At 43.6% G+C, this 15,911-nt stretch overlaps 1 protein-coding gene across 3 annotated transcripts in view; it reads right to left on the reverse strand.

The window, feature by feature from the left end:
* The window catches only part of LOC149248247 (uncharacterized), a 199,051-nt gene that overhangs the window by 134,958 nt on the left and 48,182 nt on the right, over positions 1-15,911 (reverse strand). The gene's annotated exons all lie outside the window — the stretch shown is intronic.

The following is a 15,911-nucleotide window of genomic DNA, read 5'->3' on the forward strand; positions in this document are numbered from 1 at the left end:
TCAGGATCCTCAACTTCCAAGATGGGTCCGTGCTACTCGGGATGCAGCAGGTGATCTTGCCGGTGATCCTACAGATCAGCGACGTACACGTTCTCAGTTTGAAAGAGCCTCTTCTTTACTGGCTCAAGCTCCAGTAAATCATGATCCTGACACTTTTGCAGAAGCTTCAGGCCATCCACATTGGGAAGCAGCTATGAATGAAGAATATCATTCATTGATGACAAATGATACATGGGATCTTGTTCCTCTACCAAAGGGACGCAAACTTGTTAGATGCAAATGGGTTTACAGAACCAAGTATGGACCAGATGGGAAAGTTGATAAACATAAAGCTCGTCTAGTTGCTAAGGGCTTTTCACAGGTTGAAGGCATTGACTACACTGAAACCTTCTCTCCAGTTGCCAAAATAAACTCTATCCGCCTTGTTCTTTCCCTTGCTGCCTCTTTAAAATGGGAAGTCCATCAAATGGATGTTAAATCTGCCTTCTTGCATGGGGACTTGCAGGAAGAAATCTATATGGAACAACCCATTGGCTTCATACAAACAGACTCCAGCCTCGTTTGTCGACTTAAGAAATCCCTTTATGGCCTCAAGCAAGCTCCTCGGGCTTGGTATGCCAAAATGGATAGCTTTCTTTTAGAATCTGGCTTTTCTAGGTGTCATTCTGACAATACTGTCTACACCAAGAAAGTGGGCAACTCTCTTATCATCCTTGTTCTTTATGTTGATGATCTTATTCTTACTGGTAGTGATCCCAACCTTATAAACCATGTGAAGTCCAGCCTTAAAAAGAAATTTGAAATGACAGACTTAGGACACTTACACTATTTTCTCGGTCTTCAAGTCTTGCAATCCCAAGAGGGTATTTTCCTTTCCCAGTCCAAGTATGCTTGTGATATTCTTCGTCATTTTCACATGGAAGACTGTAAGCCAGCCCCTTCTCCCTTTCAGTCTGGAGTCAAACTTTCAGTCTCTTGTACTTCTCCTGAAGTTGATGCTACCTTATACCGTCAACTTGTTGGAAAACTCTTGTATTTAACCCATACTCGTCCTGATCTTTCCTTTGTTGTTGGCCTTGTTGCGCGTTTTATGCAAAACCCCCGTGAAAGTCATTGGAAAGCAGCTAAAAGAATACTTCGTTATGTTCGAGGTACAGTACAGTTTGGGATTCATTACAGTGCCAAAGCAGCTCCTCTGTTAGTTGGTTTCACTGATTCTGATTGGGCTGGTGACCTTGATGATCGGAAGTCTACTGCCGGTTATGTCTTCACTCTTGGTTCAGGACCTATTACATGGGCTTGTAAGAAACAGGCTGCCATTTCTCTTTCGTCAGCAGAAGCAGAGTATCGTGGTGCCGTGGAAGCTAGTAAGGAAGCCTTGTGGCTTCGTCAGATCCTATCAGAGTTTGGCTTTGAGCAGCAGCATCCAACCACACTTTGGTGTGATAATCAAAGTGCCATTCAGCTATGCAAAGATCCAGTCCAGCATCAGCGCAGCAAACACATTGAACTACACATGCACTTCATCAGAAAGCTCATTCATGACCATGTTCTTGAAGTGCAATATTGTCCAACAGATGATCAGGTTGCAGACACATCTTCACAAAGGCTCTCACAGAGGCGAAGTTCACTAAACTTCGATATATGCTTGGAGTTCAGGAAGTTGTCACTAAGGGGGGATAGGCTCTAGTGCCTCCTTCCTTCTCCTATTGTGTCATATTTGTAAATCCTTCAATCCTATCCCAAGTTGTTCTTAAGGGGGGATGTTAGGATATTCCGACACATAGGATATAGTTAAGTTCAACTTGGTCTAGCATAGAGTTAGGTTAGAGTTAGGTAAAGTGTGTTTCTTTACCGTTGTACATTTTGTAACTTACAATCCGACGGTCACGATATGTAGTGATCCGACGGTTCACTCTCACCTCGGTATTACCGACACTTGATCCGTGGCTTGACACCCGATTGGTCCATGAGTTCTATTTAAAGCGCATGGAGGGTCATTGTTCGGGTAATCCGTGCATGAGAGAAGCTTATGTAAATTTTCATTCTTTGATTAATAAATTGCCTGTAGTACCCACGTTGGGACAGGCCGTGGACTGTTTCCCTCCTTGCACTCTGAGGGTTTTAACCACGTCAAAAATACTGGTGTATTGATTTGAGATCTGGTTGTGAGCGGTGTCCTTTTGGTATTCTTTCTGTGGAACTTACCCTGTAAATTCCTACAAAAACTGTCAAATATTTTCATTTTCCTAGTTTACTGTTTGTTTATTTCTATTGTGCATACTGAGTTAGGAACCCAAAGTATCTCTTGCTATAAAATTTCAGATCTGAGGAAATTAATTCTATTTATGTTTTGAGAAATATTATTGAACATTAAATCTAATCTGGGTTCAAGAAATCTAACATGGTATAATTGCAGTAGTCTCCGTCTACAAAACTAAGGGCATTTGACACAGGGTATCAGCTCAAAGGAGTGTGAGTCTTCAACAGATGTTAAAGGGTTTAATCCACTATGGCTACTAGCATTTGATACAAAGATAGAATGGAAGGATCCTCAAATTATCTTCAATGGAAAGTTCAAATCACAATCGTTTTCAAGGAGAACAAACTGTGGAACTTCATAAACACCAAATTTGTTTCAACAGTTTCATATCCAGCAGCCCTAGACCTACATGAGGTAAAAGAAGCAAGGGCGCTGTTAGCGCTTGAAATTTCACCTCAGGCTGAAAAAGGTAAACTCCAAGGCAACATCAAACCACTTAGCCTCGTAGCTAGCCCTACGGGGCAGGAGAGGGCTCTCTCCAGTCTATCTCGATAAAGATCTTCAAAGGGCGAGATAACCAATAAGGAAACACTGATTTTAGGCTAGTAAACTGATAAAAGGTTTGAATTGGGAAGTTTTAAGATTTTGGTGGAAAATCGGGGAAAGGCAATTTTGGGTGCGGGGATTGGACACAGTTTTTGCAGGGGGTTCTTTGGGGCAAGGTAGGAGACTGTATTGATGTCTTTGAATTAAGTGAATGGATAGGAATGACCGGTGAGGGGCTAAAGAGAGCAAGAAACCTTCAAGAGTTCTCTTTAGACAGATGAAAACATAAATATTAAGCAAACTTAAAAGCAGAGCATGGCAATCATGAATTCTACTTTAACACTTCATTTGCCTAATTTGCAGAAGGAAAAGTGAGAAGATGAATCACATAACAAACTTACAAGTACAAAGAGAAACACACCATCAATACATGTAACCACAGGAATCCCAAAAAGGACTGCAAAACCCTGGTCTTTCTTCCTTTGCCAAAATTGCAGAGATACAATGAGTAATACAATAGAGCTTTCTCCCTCAAGAGTCCAACCATGAAAATGACCAAGAAAGTACATAATATAGGCAATCTAACATCTTTCCTTGCCTCTAGGGGTCGAGCTCACTATCCTAGGAGCTGTTTCAACCAATTCTAAACTGAGTACTAAAAACTAGGCAGTCAAAACAACTTGCCTCTACAAACTAGGAAACCAATTCATTCATTAAATTTTTACCTATCACATGAATGAATCTTCTAGAATAGGTAAATAAGTGTCATGTCAACATGAAAATACATAAATTACATCAAAGAGGGTGAAAAATCCCATCACAAGTCAAAACTGGTCAAAGCTGGGCGAATTCTTGAGCTGTAGATGAATTCCTGTGAAAACTGCCCAACGGGTCGCGCCCTCTTCCTGAACAGGTCGCGCTACTTTGGAGCTGATTTTGAGGTACTTCCAGGTGTCCAAATGAGGCAAAAGTGGGCTTGTTGGAAAGGTCTGGATGTCTACTTTCCAACCCAAGTGGAATATCTGAATTTGGTGATCATTTGCCCCTCCAAAATTGCAATCTCCCAAGACTGCTTCCTGTGTGTCAAAAATGTGGCAGAAAGTCACTTTTTGCTTGTTTTTTGACTTTCTGGAGGCCCAAAACTTGGTGAAATTTCTTGGCAATGGCTGAGCAAGTGTAACTTTCCATGAAAAATCCAGAAATGCTGAGTTTTCCCAAAATGGAGTTGCCCAACGAAAGGAGAAAACCTGTTTTTTGCCCAAAAAATCACAAATGACCCAAAATGCTCAAAAATTTTTGAAATTTGTGCTGGAGTTGAGTTATTTAGCATCATGCTCCTTCAAGGAAGCCTCAGCCAAGATATGGAGGGGATCGGACCTTTTCCTTCGTTTTTGTGCTTTGGCCAGCCGTCTTTGGAGCACCTTCATTTTTGCCTTGCATACGTGCATTCGTGCCCAATAGTGATTTTTCATGTTCCTGAGCAAGTCCTTATCTTGGTTGGCCTTGGCCAGCAACCTCTCCAAATGAGCATTGACCCGGAGAAGCATAGCCTCTCGCTCAACGGGTACCAAATCGCCGGGTCTCTTTCGAGCCAAGTTGCGGTCCTCATGGATCCTCCGCAACTCATCAAGAGTGTGCTCCTCCTCAAGTTGCTTGTTGCGCTGCTCTAAGTAGGTGATTGTCCAATTTGCCCTTTCCAATCTTTGCTGCAATGAATCATTTTCAGCTCTTAGGTGCTGAATGATCTCCTTTGACTCTAGGCTAGGAGAACTGATGTCAAGATCAACCACCTCTATGCCTGGAACACCTGATGGCCCCTCATCAATCTTGGGCTGCTTGCCTCTCTCTGGTACCTGTGCTGCTGTCGGAGACGAGGCCCCTTCCACCTGGTGTGGAGATAACACTCGTGGTGCTGATGAAGAAGGCGAGACCCCTTCCACCTGGTGTGGAGAAAATACTCGCCTAGCTGCTGCAAATAAGGCCCTGTGGCCTCTCTGATATGTGACCAATGGAGGAGAGCTGACATGTCTGGTCTCAGGAATATCATGCTGCTGTGAAGGCCCTCCCTCCTCATGAACAACCTCAGGGGGTGATAATGCTGATGCTGTGAAAAAATCCCGAGAGATAAAATCCTCCCATGGGATACCCTGCTGAGCCAACTGATGTATGACCACAAGCTGGATCAAACCATAATGATAGATGCTCCTTTGCTGCTGTGCTGGACTCCTTCTCTGCACCAAGGGCACCATCCTCTCAATATTTTGGCACAGGAAAACAGGGATGCTCATCATCTGTACCCGTGTGAAATGCATCAACAAACGAATATGATATGAATACACACGTGAAAATCTGCCCTCACAGGTGAAATAGCGCATGATAAGCCTCATCAAGGAAACATACTCATCCCTCAAAAATCTAAAAGGAACTACACCAGTCATGTGTCTCATAAAGGCAGGTTTAATGTAGGGCTCATACTGAAATCTATCCAACAGTTTGCGCTTGTTCCACACTTCTCCAGCATTAGGTATCCCTGTTGCTTGGGCAATCATCTCAGGTGTCAATGTAAAATCCACCCCTGCAAGGTTCACATGCCCATCATGCAAATGCAAAACAAACAAGCGGGCCAATTCCCTGTGATGCTGGATTTGAGAGATCCTCTCACAAAATTCATAACATGACAGATAGCGGAAACATGTGACTGCAATTGGACAAGCCTGCAAATCGGTCAAAGAGGTGGGCTCCTCTCTCTTATGGTGACCACTCTTACCACCCCTGTGAGGCCTCCTTTGTACCTCAACCTCCGGAGTTGACTCACGGTCATCACTTTGCTCATATTCGGTCTCGGTTTCTGACATGGTTTTGAGAGCAAAGAGGCTGGAATGTACTGCTGCTTCTGCTCAAAAATCTGTTGTTTAATTATTGAAATGTTGTTTCAAGGGGACAAATAGCACAAGGGAAATGTTAGGGAAGGGAAACTTTTAAGGGAAATTGGGAAAAATATATGAAATAGGGAGTTTAAGGGAAGGAATGATGATATATCCCATCACACAATTATCATTTGCAAAGTTTTTATGAGAAACAGGGTTTAGGATTAGATTCTTGATTTTTTAGGAATAGGGGTAGGGTTTTAGGGCTTTTGGTATTTTTGGTAGAGAGATTGAGTAAAAATGATGAGGGAGGTGGAAATAGGATGTAGGGAAAAAGTGGGGGTGAAAAGGATAACCTTGAAAACAACAAGACAAACCCTAGCTCAACCAACACTTTGACCTTCTTGAGCAAATATGCATTGGATTCATTATTTCAAAATGATGACTTTAAAATACATTCTCATGCTTTTCAAGCTTTGGCAAACAATGTATTTTAATGATGAGAGGCCTACCTGCAACCTTGAAGCAATCCGGGGTTATTTAGCAGCTTACTGGCGAAATTTGGCAGAGGAATTCCCAACAGGTCGCGCGCACTGCCCAACGGGTCGCGCGCCCTCAACGGGTCGCGCCTGTGTAATTTCTGAACTGGAATGGGCAGCCTGACGGGTCGCGCTCGCCCAACGGGTCGTGCGCCAGTCTCAATGGGTCGCGCGCAGGCAGACTAGACAAACTCGCCCAAATTTTCTTCAAAACGATTCTCTCTATTGCTTTGAGGCACAATGAAGACTAAATGGAGGGAGAAAGGGGCTTTATAGTCTTGTTTTAAATTAATTTCATTTCAAACCCTCTTTCTAATGTTTATCATGACACTTTTTCAAACTTTGAATGCTGCTGACTTTATGGTTTCCTTTTGTCCTGAAATTGGTTGAATTGATGTTTTTCTTGAAAAATTTTGCAGGGACAGCTTCTGAGGAATCTTGGCAAAGGGGACCAGGGCTGCATGCTGACTTTCAAAGAATTTTGAATTTTTACAACTTTTTACAAAACTTTGAGAAAATGACCTTGGGCTTTAAAAACAGGGTTTTTAAATCCAAGGTAAAAATTAGCTGTACAAGATGAAATCTTTTGAAGAAACACTTCGATAGTCATCCCTCTGGCCTGCTGGGCATTTATTGACTTTTAAAGACCTGACCTTAAAGACAAATTGGACCCAAACCCTAGACCTAGGACTTTTGACCTCAAGACAAGACAATCAACCTTAAAAGAGTTTATTGACTGAAACAACTTGATCCAGCAGTGCCAAGAGGGGAATAAAGACACCAGCTCCTCCATCAGGGTTATGGCATGCCTAATGGAATGCAAATGAGATGACACTGATGAGACACCTACTTATGCAAATGCAAAGAGCTTTGATCGCTGATGGAGGGCTTCTAGACCGACTCTAACAGGCGCAAAGGATAATAATGGATTGAGTCAAAGATCACCTTATCCCACATCTGTCCGAGAGGAAGATAGCAAAAGATCACCTTATCCCACATCTCAGTGAGAGGGAGTGCTTATGTGATTGCATCATGGATGTGCCTTCTCCCTGTGTCAAGTACTTTGACCTGAATTAGGAAGAATGGTCTGACGGACTGACTTTCTCGTTGTGTCAAATACTTTGACCGGAATTAGGGAAGTTATCCCTGTGTCAAGTACATTGACCTGAATTAGGGAGAATGGTCCAGCAGAGGACATACTCCTTGTGTCAGTTGACCTTGGGTGGAGTATGGTCCTAGAGGCTACTCAGTTGAGTTGGAGCCTCCCAGCATCATGCTCTAATCTCTTTCTAGAGTGAGCTTGTTTATCATTGATGAGGCCTCTGGTGTTTCACCTAGACTATGTCTATAGTTGTTTGATGGTGAACCATGATTATGTATGGTTGATGCTGGTGATTATGATATTGATGATGATGCTTATCTTAATCTTGATTCTTCCTTGTAGAATTGTTAACTTGAGAACATCTTGATAATCATTATGAATACCTCCCTGGTTAAGAGGGAGTGTTAAATTTTGTAACTATGGTCAATCTTCATAATGTATATTTTCATCATTTATGTATATATTACAAGCATGTTCTTCATGCTAGTGTCAAAAATAAATTATAAGGGACATTCCTCATGACCTTATCAAAAGTGGGAATTTGAATTTTTGACACCACAAGATGCCAAGTCGGCTCTACTCCAAGCGGCACCTATTCGGAACCCATCCAGTGCATATAAATAGAACATTTGATCTCCACTCCAAGGGCAATTCGGATCACATCAAAGCAAGTACATTTCTGATCTCTATAGTGAAGAAGACAAGGAGAAGGCTGAATACGAGAAGAAGAAAATAGTCGAAATTCCAAGTGAAGAAGACCCTCGCACGTGTGACTCTCTCTCTTTCTGCTCTTACACGTGTGACTGTACCAGGCCGAAATTTTCTATGGTATCTTATATGGTAAAGTTTGAGTTTAGGCCAAGTTTTCTATTGAAGAGATAGGCCAAAATTCGGCCTCTATTGCAAACCTAGACCAAGTTGTTGGAGGAGCTCTTTGACGACATTTTTGTGGAGTTTGACTTGGCATCTTGTGGGTTTTCATCTTGTTGGTCAGTTTGTATATGATCTTGACTTTGATGTCTCTCTTGTTGAATTGATTCTATAAGGAAAGGATTGTTGGGTTTTTCCCCATGTGGGTTTTCCCAAGGTAAACTCTTGTGTTCTTGTGTGGCTGTCTTTTTATGATCCTCTAGCATTTTGTTTTATTGTTGAAGTTCTCTATGTAATTGTTTTATGATGAATAATAAATGTAAGAAAAGATCAATCTAAGAAAAATCATAAGAAACAATTATCAGATTAGAGGACTATTGAAAAATCAACACTTGGCAACTTGTGAGGAAATCTAGCTTCAAAAATTTCTTGTGGGGCTATTTGATCAGGGACTGTATGTTGCTTTTTGTAGTTTGGGATGTACTCCAAGCCTTGAGGATTGAGGGTTTGGAGGAAGGAGCTCCACAAGTGGCCTTGTGGACTTGAAACCCAAGTTTGGGGCTTTGAACCCATCGATGTTTGGGCCAAAACCGTGATTAGATTGTGACATGTGATGGATGAGGATGATAGTCGATGTCGAGACGAATCCAATGCATTGAGAATCATCCAATTCCGAGTTGTCAATGAAGAGATATGAACTTTTGAAATATATGTGTGGGCATGCATGAGAAGAAGTCAAGTCGGCCTAGTGTTAAGAGGCCTAATGACAGGTTTTCCAGCCCTCTTGGACAAATTGTTGGAGCCCTTGTGTTTAGTATAAATACAAGGTGAAGTTGGAGTCATTTCTAACCATTCAAGTGCAACAATCACATAATTTGTGTGTTAAAACAAGTCCGAGTTGGAGAAAGGTCAGTTTGAAATCATCTTGATGGGCTAGGAGGTCCGAGCTAGTGCAAAGATGCAGTCGCATGCCTTAGGAGTGTTTTGGGTTGTGTTTTGGGTTAATTTATGTGTGGTATCTCATCCTCCAAGCAGGTCACAGCTCCCAATTGACTCTACAGGTAAGCCACAAGTCATCTAGCCATTGAAAAAGGGTGTCGTGGAGCTGTTGGGTGACATAGCTAGGCCGCGAGCGTTGTTTCTTTGAACAAGAGGGTCGAGAAGGGTTACTTGGGGCTGGTATTAGCGCAGAAGTGGAGCAGATTGTGGACAGAGCTTGAGAAGAGGAGGCTAAAACTGTAGGAGGTCTTTTGGAGGTGGAGGAGGGGTTGACAGAGGACTATTAGAAGCCCTAACCAGTCCATTGACGTGACAACAATGCACAGAAGTCTAGGACAAGGAAAGGTATGGTTGGTTGATGTGTTTTGTTGCTAGGGATGAGGTTGTTCCAAAGGGAGTTTGAATAGCAGTTTTGAGGACATCTAGAAGTGCAAATCATCATCAGCGTTGCATAATGTCAAGAGGAGCAGCAAAACGTTGCAGGGCAGTTTGGTCATCCTCTTGAGTTCATGATTTGCTGGTGGATGGGTGTCCTAGGAAAGGCAGATTTGAGGAATTTATTAGCAGCCATGTGGAAGGGTCTCCATAGGTGTTAGATTCCCTAACTAGGAGCAGCTGCTACAGTATGATTGGTCACTCGTGGTCTGTTGGAGGGCAGCATGAGAGTGGACCAAGTGTGGACATTGGATTGGGCATTTATGGTTTGTTGGAGGACAGCATGATAGTGTCCAAGTTGGAGCCCGGTGTGCACCATCTTCATGGACTTAGGTGGTTGCTAAAGTGGCAGTTGTTGAGCTCAAGGGTCTGATTAACCAAGAGCAGTTTGTGCAACCCTAGACTTGTGTGTGGAGAAGGACATCTATAGCAGATGATGGGCAGTCCTCCAAGCCTGTGTTCATTGTAGGAGATGGACATCTTGCAGTGATAGGTGGTAGCCATTTGTGCCCTATGTTGGTCTTCATTGGAGCAGTGCAGGAAGACCATAGTGGGCTAAAGTCCCTGAGTAGCTTAGGAGCAGCAATGTGCAGTTGTGAACAACTCGACAACAGTCTCAATGTGTTGTGTCCTTGATAAACTAAGGCACAACTACTGATCAAATTGGATAACCGAGGTTTAGTGGCCAGATGGACTTGGATCATTAATAGAGGCAGTGTTGTAGATCGAGCCGCGAAGAACCGGGCAGCTACAAGGTACGACCGAGAGGAGTTGTGAAGTCGACTACATCTGCCAGATGGTCAGAGTATCTTGTTGAGGGTAGATTGGTTGTCGATGGACTGACACCAAGCCCCAGTTTTGTATTCTTGTACTAGTGGATGTATGAGGGCCATTATCCCTAGTACGGGAGCCCTAGACTGTTGTATTATTCAGTTGGATTAATATAACGAAGTTGGGTTATTGTACAAAATTGTAAAAAGTTGTCTATATTCTGTGCACTTGTAGATTTAATGTTGTTTATATTTCGCTATGCAAAGTAGTTTCGTTGTGATTCTTGGTTTGGTAGCATCTGAGATTTAAGATTTTATCCCAGACACCAAGGTCGTGGAAAAACAACATGGTATCAAAGCATATATGAGCTACTTTGAGGAACAGTGAATCAGAGTGTGCACAACGAAGCAACTCAGAGGGAGTTGTGGGTGTCTAGATCATGGACCAGAGTGTTCAACTAAAGACATGGAGAAGTGGTCTTGACTGGCTTGACAGCGAGATTGGTTGGGAGTTCTGGTGGATTGGTTGAGAGCCTCATGAAAAACAGTTTGTTGTATGGCAGATTGTTGATCATGGACTTTCGTTGACTTGCAATGGATGATTGGGACAACTTGAGGGTTTCTTTGACTTGGACGAGATCAGGTTGATAGAGATGGCTTCATGTGATGGACTACAGATTGGAAGGCTACAGTCTTCATCGGATCGTGATGTTGCATATCTGAGATTGGAGGTATTTGCACGAGTAGTATTTGATCCAAGAGGATGACTAAGCACAAGACTGAGCCAATGGAGATCGTGTAGGTTCAAAGGGAGTCTAGCCTCAGAGGGAGCATCCCTATGGAGGATTGGGATCTTCAGGTTCATATGTGATGAGGCAAAGACACTATCGAGATTCCAGGGTTCATTCTACAGAGTATGCTACAGTGATGGACGCCAGATGGGCTAATGTCGTCGGGTGATGATGGTTACTTCCTAATCTTGGAAGTACCTCCCTTGCTAAGAGGGAGTGTTGATTTTTGTAGCTTGGGAGGTACTCCAAGCCTTGAGGATTGAGGGTTTGGAGGAAGGAGCTCCACAAGTGGCCTTGTGGGCTTGAAACCCAAGCTTGGGGTTTTGCACCCATCGATGTTTGGGCCAAAACCGTGACGAGATTGCGACATGTGATGGATGAGGATGATAGTAGATGTCAAGACGAATCCAACTCATCGAGACTCGTCCAATTCCGAGTTGTTATTGAAGAGATATGAATTTTTTAAGTATATGTGTGGGCATGCATAAGAAGAAGTCAAGTCGACCAAGTGTTAAGAGGCCTAATGACAAGTTGTGAAACCCTCTTGGACGAATTATTGGAGCCCTTGTGTTTAGTATAAATACAAGGTGAAGTTGGAGTCATTTCTAACCATTCACGTGCAACAATCACATAGTTTGTGTGGTCTGAAGCTAGCCGTAGCCTAGGAGGACAAGTCTAATTTGGAGAAAGGTCAGTTTGACATCTTCTTGACGGGCTAGGAGGTCCGAGGTAGTGCAGAGAGGCAGTCACACGCCTTAGGAGTGTTTTGGGTTGTGTTTTGGGTTAATTTATGTGTGGTATGATGGTATATCATCCTCCAAGCAGGCTGCACCTCCCAATTGATTGTACAGGTAAGCTGCAGGTCATCTAGCCATTGAAACAGGGTGTCGTACAATTTTTGGGTGAGATAGCTAGGTCGCAGGCCTTGTTTCTTTGAACAAGAGGGTCGAGAAGGGTTACTTGGGGTTGGTATTAACCCAGAAGTGGAGCAGATTGTGGACAGAGCTTGAGAAGAGGAGGCCGCAACTGTAGGAGGTCTTTTGGAGGTGGAGAAGGAGCTGACAGAGGATTGTTAGAAGCTCTAAGCAGTCCATTGACGTGACAACAGTGTACAGAAGTCTAGGACAAGGAAAGGTATGGCTAGTTGATGAGTTGTGTTGCTAGGGATGAGGTTGTTCCAAAAGGAGTTTGGACAACAATTTTGAGGACATCTAGAAGTGAAGATCATCATCAGCGTTGAATAATGTCAAGAGGAGCAGCACAACGTTGCAGGGCAGTTTGGTCATCCTCTTGAGTTGATGATTTGCAGGTGGATGGGTATCCTAGGAAAGGCAGAATTGGGGAGTCTACTAGCAGCCATGTGGAAGGGTCTCCATAGGTGTTGGATGCACTAACTAGGAGCAGATTGTGAAAATTCCTTAAACCCGGGAATTCCTACTACAGCACTAATGATATTTCTCCTACTTGTTAGATTTACATGAACAAGTTATTTGCAGTTTCCTACAGAAAACATTGAAATACATACACTGCAGCCTACGCCAATTAAATTATATGCCGAAACAAGTAACTGAACAATAGAGAAAGATACACACAAGTGACACAGTTGTTTTTGGACAAATGTCCCCGGAAAAACCTAATGTGGGAAAACCAGTGCAGTAGATTTGAGGGTTTTTATTATTATGCAATAGTTTTTTGAATAAAACTCTAGATGCCCTCTCGGCAATCTAGTTACAAAGAAATAAACTGGCAGAAGAAATTTGTGAGATTACCTCACTCTACGCAGCAAGTTCCCATTGATCCAGCAGCTAAACCAACGTGTCCCCGGCTATTTTTGCGTTGCCCCTACATGGGCCCTGCGTCAGCCTCTAAGGCTCTGTGTTAACTCAACTGGGAATCGATTTGCCTTCTGGAGTAGTTTCCAGCCCTCCCGGCTCAAAAATGTCAGCTCCCTCAGCAAATTCGGACTTCTGCTTGGAGAACTGCGCTGCTTCTGCGTGAGCCCTTTTGGCTCAACGTCAACCTCTGCATGAGCCCTTCTAGCTCAGCGTCAACCCCTCTTAGGTCCTGTGTTGCCTCCTTCTAGTGTCTCTCTACTCCTCTATTGCGTATCCTGGACTCTGGAGAAGATACTCCAACCCAACTATCCCTGCCCCTCACTGCACAAGCTCACTATCAATATTCTCCCAGCAGCTGATCTGCTTCAGAAAATCTAACTTCTGAACTCTCTCTTTGTCTTTCAAGTGACCCTCAAGCTTCCTTAAATAATCTCCCCGTTGACATTCAACGGCCCAGATTAGAAGCTAATCAATGGCTAAGATCATTTCAACTTGATCCTCGTCTTCTTCTAGATGTTACACCCACAATTTATATTAATACCCTTTAATTATTTTATTTTCCTAAGTTTAGACTTAGGGTCCCATTAAAAATAATTAATTATTTTAATAAAATTGTTTCTACGTGGAATTTTCCAAAGCGATTTCTGGGTTCTTTGGAATACATGTGCCCAAGCCTCCCTGCAAAATTTATGACTCAGAGCACATTCGATGCTACCAGAAATCAACACTCCCTCTTAGCGAGGAATGTGCTCTAGCAATGCAACCTATTGAAGCATCACTATGTTTTGTAACATCTCCCTCTGCGTTGTTCATGTCTGACATGTTGTCCACCAATTATTGCGAAAATGTTGCATCTGTACTGCTACTGACCCTGCCACTGTCAACACTACATCTGTACTGCAACTCCCTCTGTATTTCTGCATCCGTGTTGCTGCTGGCACTGCCGCTGCACTGCAAACTGTTGCTGCTACTGCATCAGCAATGGAAAAACATCCCAAATTACCGAACTAACTTTGTTCAGTATGATGCCATGTGAATGTTGGAGCCTGACTGCTACTAGTCTCTGCGCTGACCCTATGAATCTTCTGTGTCGTTGCTGACCTCTGCTCTGTGCCATCTGCACTGCTGCCAACTCTACTCTGCGTTGTTCAATCTTTGGCGCTCCTAGCCACTGCAACTGTCACTCCGACACTCCTTGGCACCATCAGACACTAATCCATCCTGCTACTTCTGATCTGGACTCCAATAGCAAGGAATCGATCCGAAAGGTGGGTTCCTCAAGGATCCTGCCCATCTGTAGCTCTTTCGAACTACAGCTCCAAATCAGCCCACCTCCCTCCTGGAGGTATCTCGGTTGTCATGGCGAACTCCTCCTCGATCTTCGCGGGTGCAGCCTTCGGATCGTGCTTCTCATCTTTGTCCTTCTTCCTGAGAGGACATTGTGTTGCGTAGTGACCCATTTCACCACACCTGAAGCACTTTATCTTCGAGACGTCCTTCTTATGTCTCTGTTGCTCCTGCTACCCCTTGGATGCAAGGGTTGCATTCTCCTCCTCCTCCTTGGGCTTCGACCCACTATTGTTGCTTTTGTCAAGCTTACACTTGACCAAGTCTCTCCTCAACTCCTCTTGTTTAAGAGTTGCCCACATCTCATCCCAATTCGGCAAATTCGCCCTACCCAGGATACTCTGGACAAAGACTTGCCACTCATCTGAGACAAGATTGAGGGCCAGTCTAACCAACTCGGAACCTTGAGGTGTAAACCCCATAACTAATAAATCATCTCAGGTCTCCTGAAGCTTCGTGAGGAACGGATCTATGTGATCCCCCTTTTGCATCTATGCAGATCTCAGTTTTTGCTCTAAGTACATCTTCCGCTGCTCGGAAGATACCTGATATAGCGTAGACAACACATCCCACATCTCCTTAGCAGTCCCTTTGCTAGCGATGTGATAGACAACATGATCCTTCACTCTGTCGAGGATCATTCGCTTTGCCTTCGCCATTTCTGCCTTGTACTTCTTTACTGGATCTGCATCTGCAGGCATAGCCACCACGTTGTCGACATATGTCTTGAGAGCATGCTCATCTAGAAGGAATGACATTCTCGCCTTCCAGATGACATAGTGGGATGCTCCGTCCAACCTATCTTGATCCCTCAAGCCACTGGTTGCCATTTCTGCCACAAAAACGGTCGAACTTCTCTTCTCTGCTCTTATTGTTACTGCTCAGCCAATAATAGAATGGACGTCTCGATGGGAAGTCTATTGAGGAAAAGTTCCCTCACTGTGCTTCTCTTCTCTTCTGACGTCTTTCTGCCCAGCAAAATGGCCTGCAGAAAAACTGAGTCCCACCAGCTCCTCCTCACGTTGAGGCTTCAGCGTTGCTCCCTCTGCCACGGCAAGATTTCGATCTGGAACCCCTTCCTCACCGTCGACTCACTCAGAGAGAGAGACTACCATGAAATTTAGCGCTCCGGTTAGGACTGCGCAAACCCCTCTGGCGATTCAAATTGCTGCCTCCTGCATCTTTTTCGACCTTCCTTTTCTGCTCAGCGCTGGGTTCTCTGGGATTATTCTTCTTGCTTCATCTGCACTAGCTCTGATACCATGTGAAAATTCCTTAAACCCGGGAATTCCTACTGCAGCACTGATGATATTTCTCCTACTTGCTAGATTTACATGAACAAGTTATTTGCAGTTTCCTACGGCAAACATTGAAATACATACACTGCATCCTACACCAATTAAATTATATGTCGAAACAAGTAACTGAACAATAGAGAAAGATACACACAAGTGACACAGTTGTTTAAGGAAGCTTGAGGGTCACTTGGAAGACACAAAGAGAGTTCAATGCAGCCATCAAGGAGAAGGAGGAGGACATAGAGCCCA

Source organism: Pinus tabuliformis, chromosome 7 (assembly GCF_031772625.1).
Source record: "Pinus tabuliformis cultivar Carrire ecotype Pingquan chromosome 7, CPIR1, whole genome shotgun sequence".
In the NCBI taxonomy this organism is placed as follows: domain Eukaryota; kingdom Viridiplantae; phylum Streptophyta; class Pinopsida; order Pinales; family Pinaceae; genus Pinus; species Pinus tabuliformis.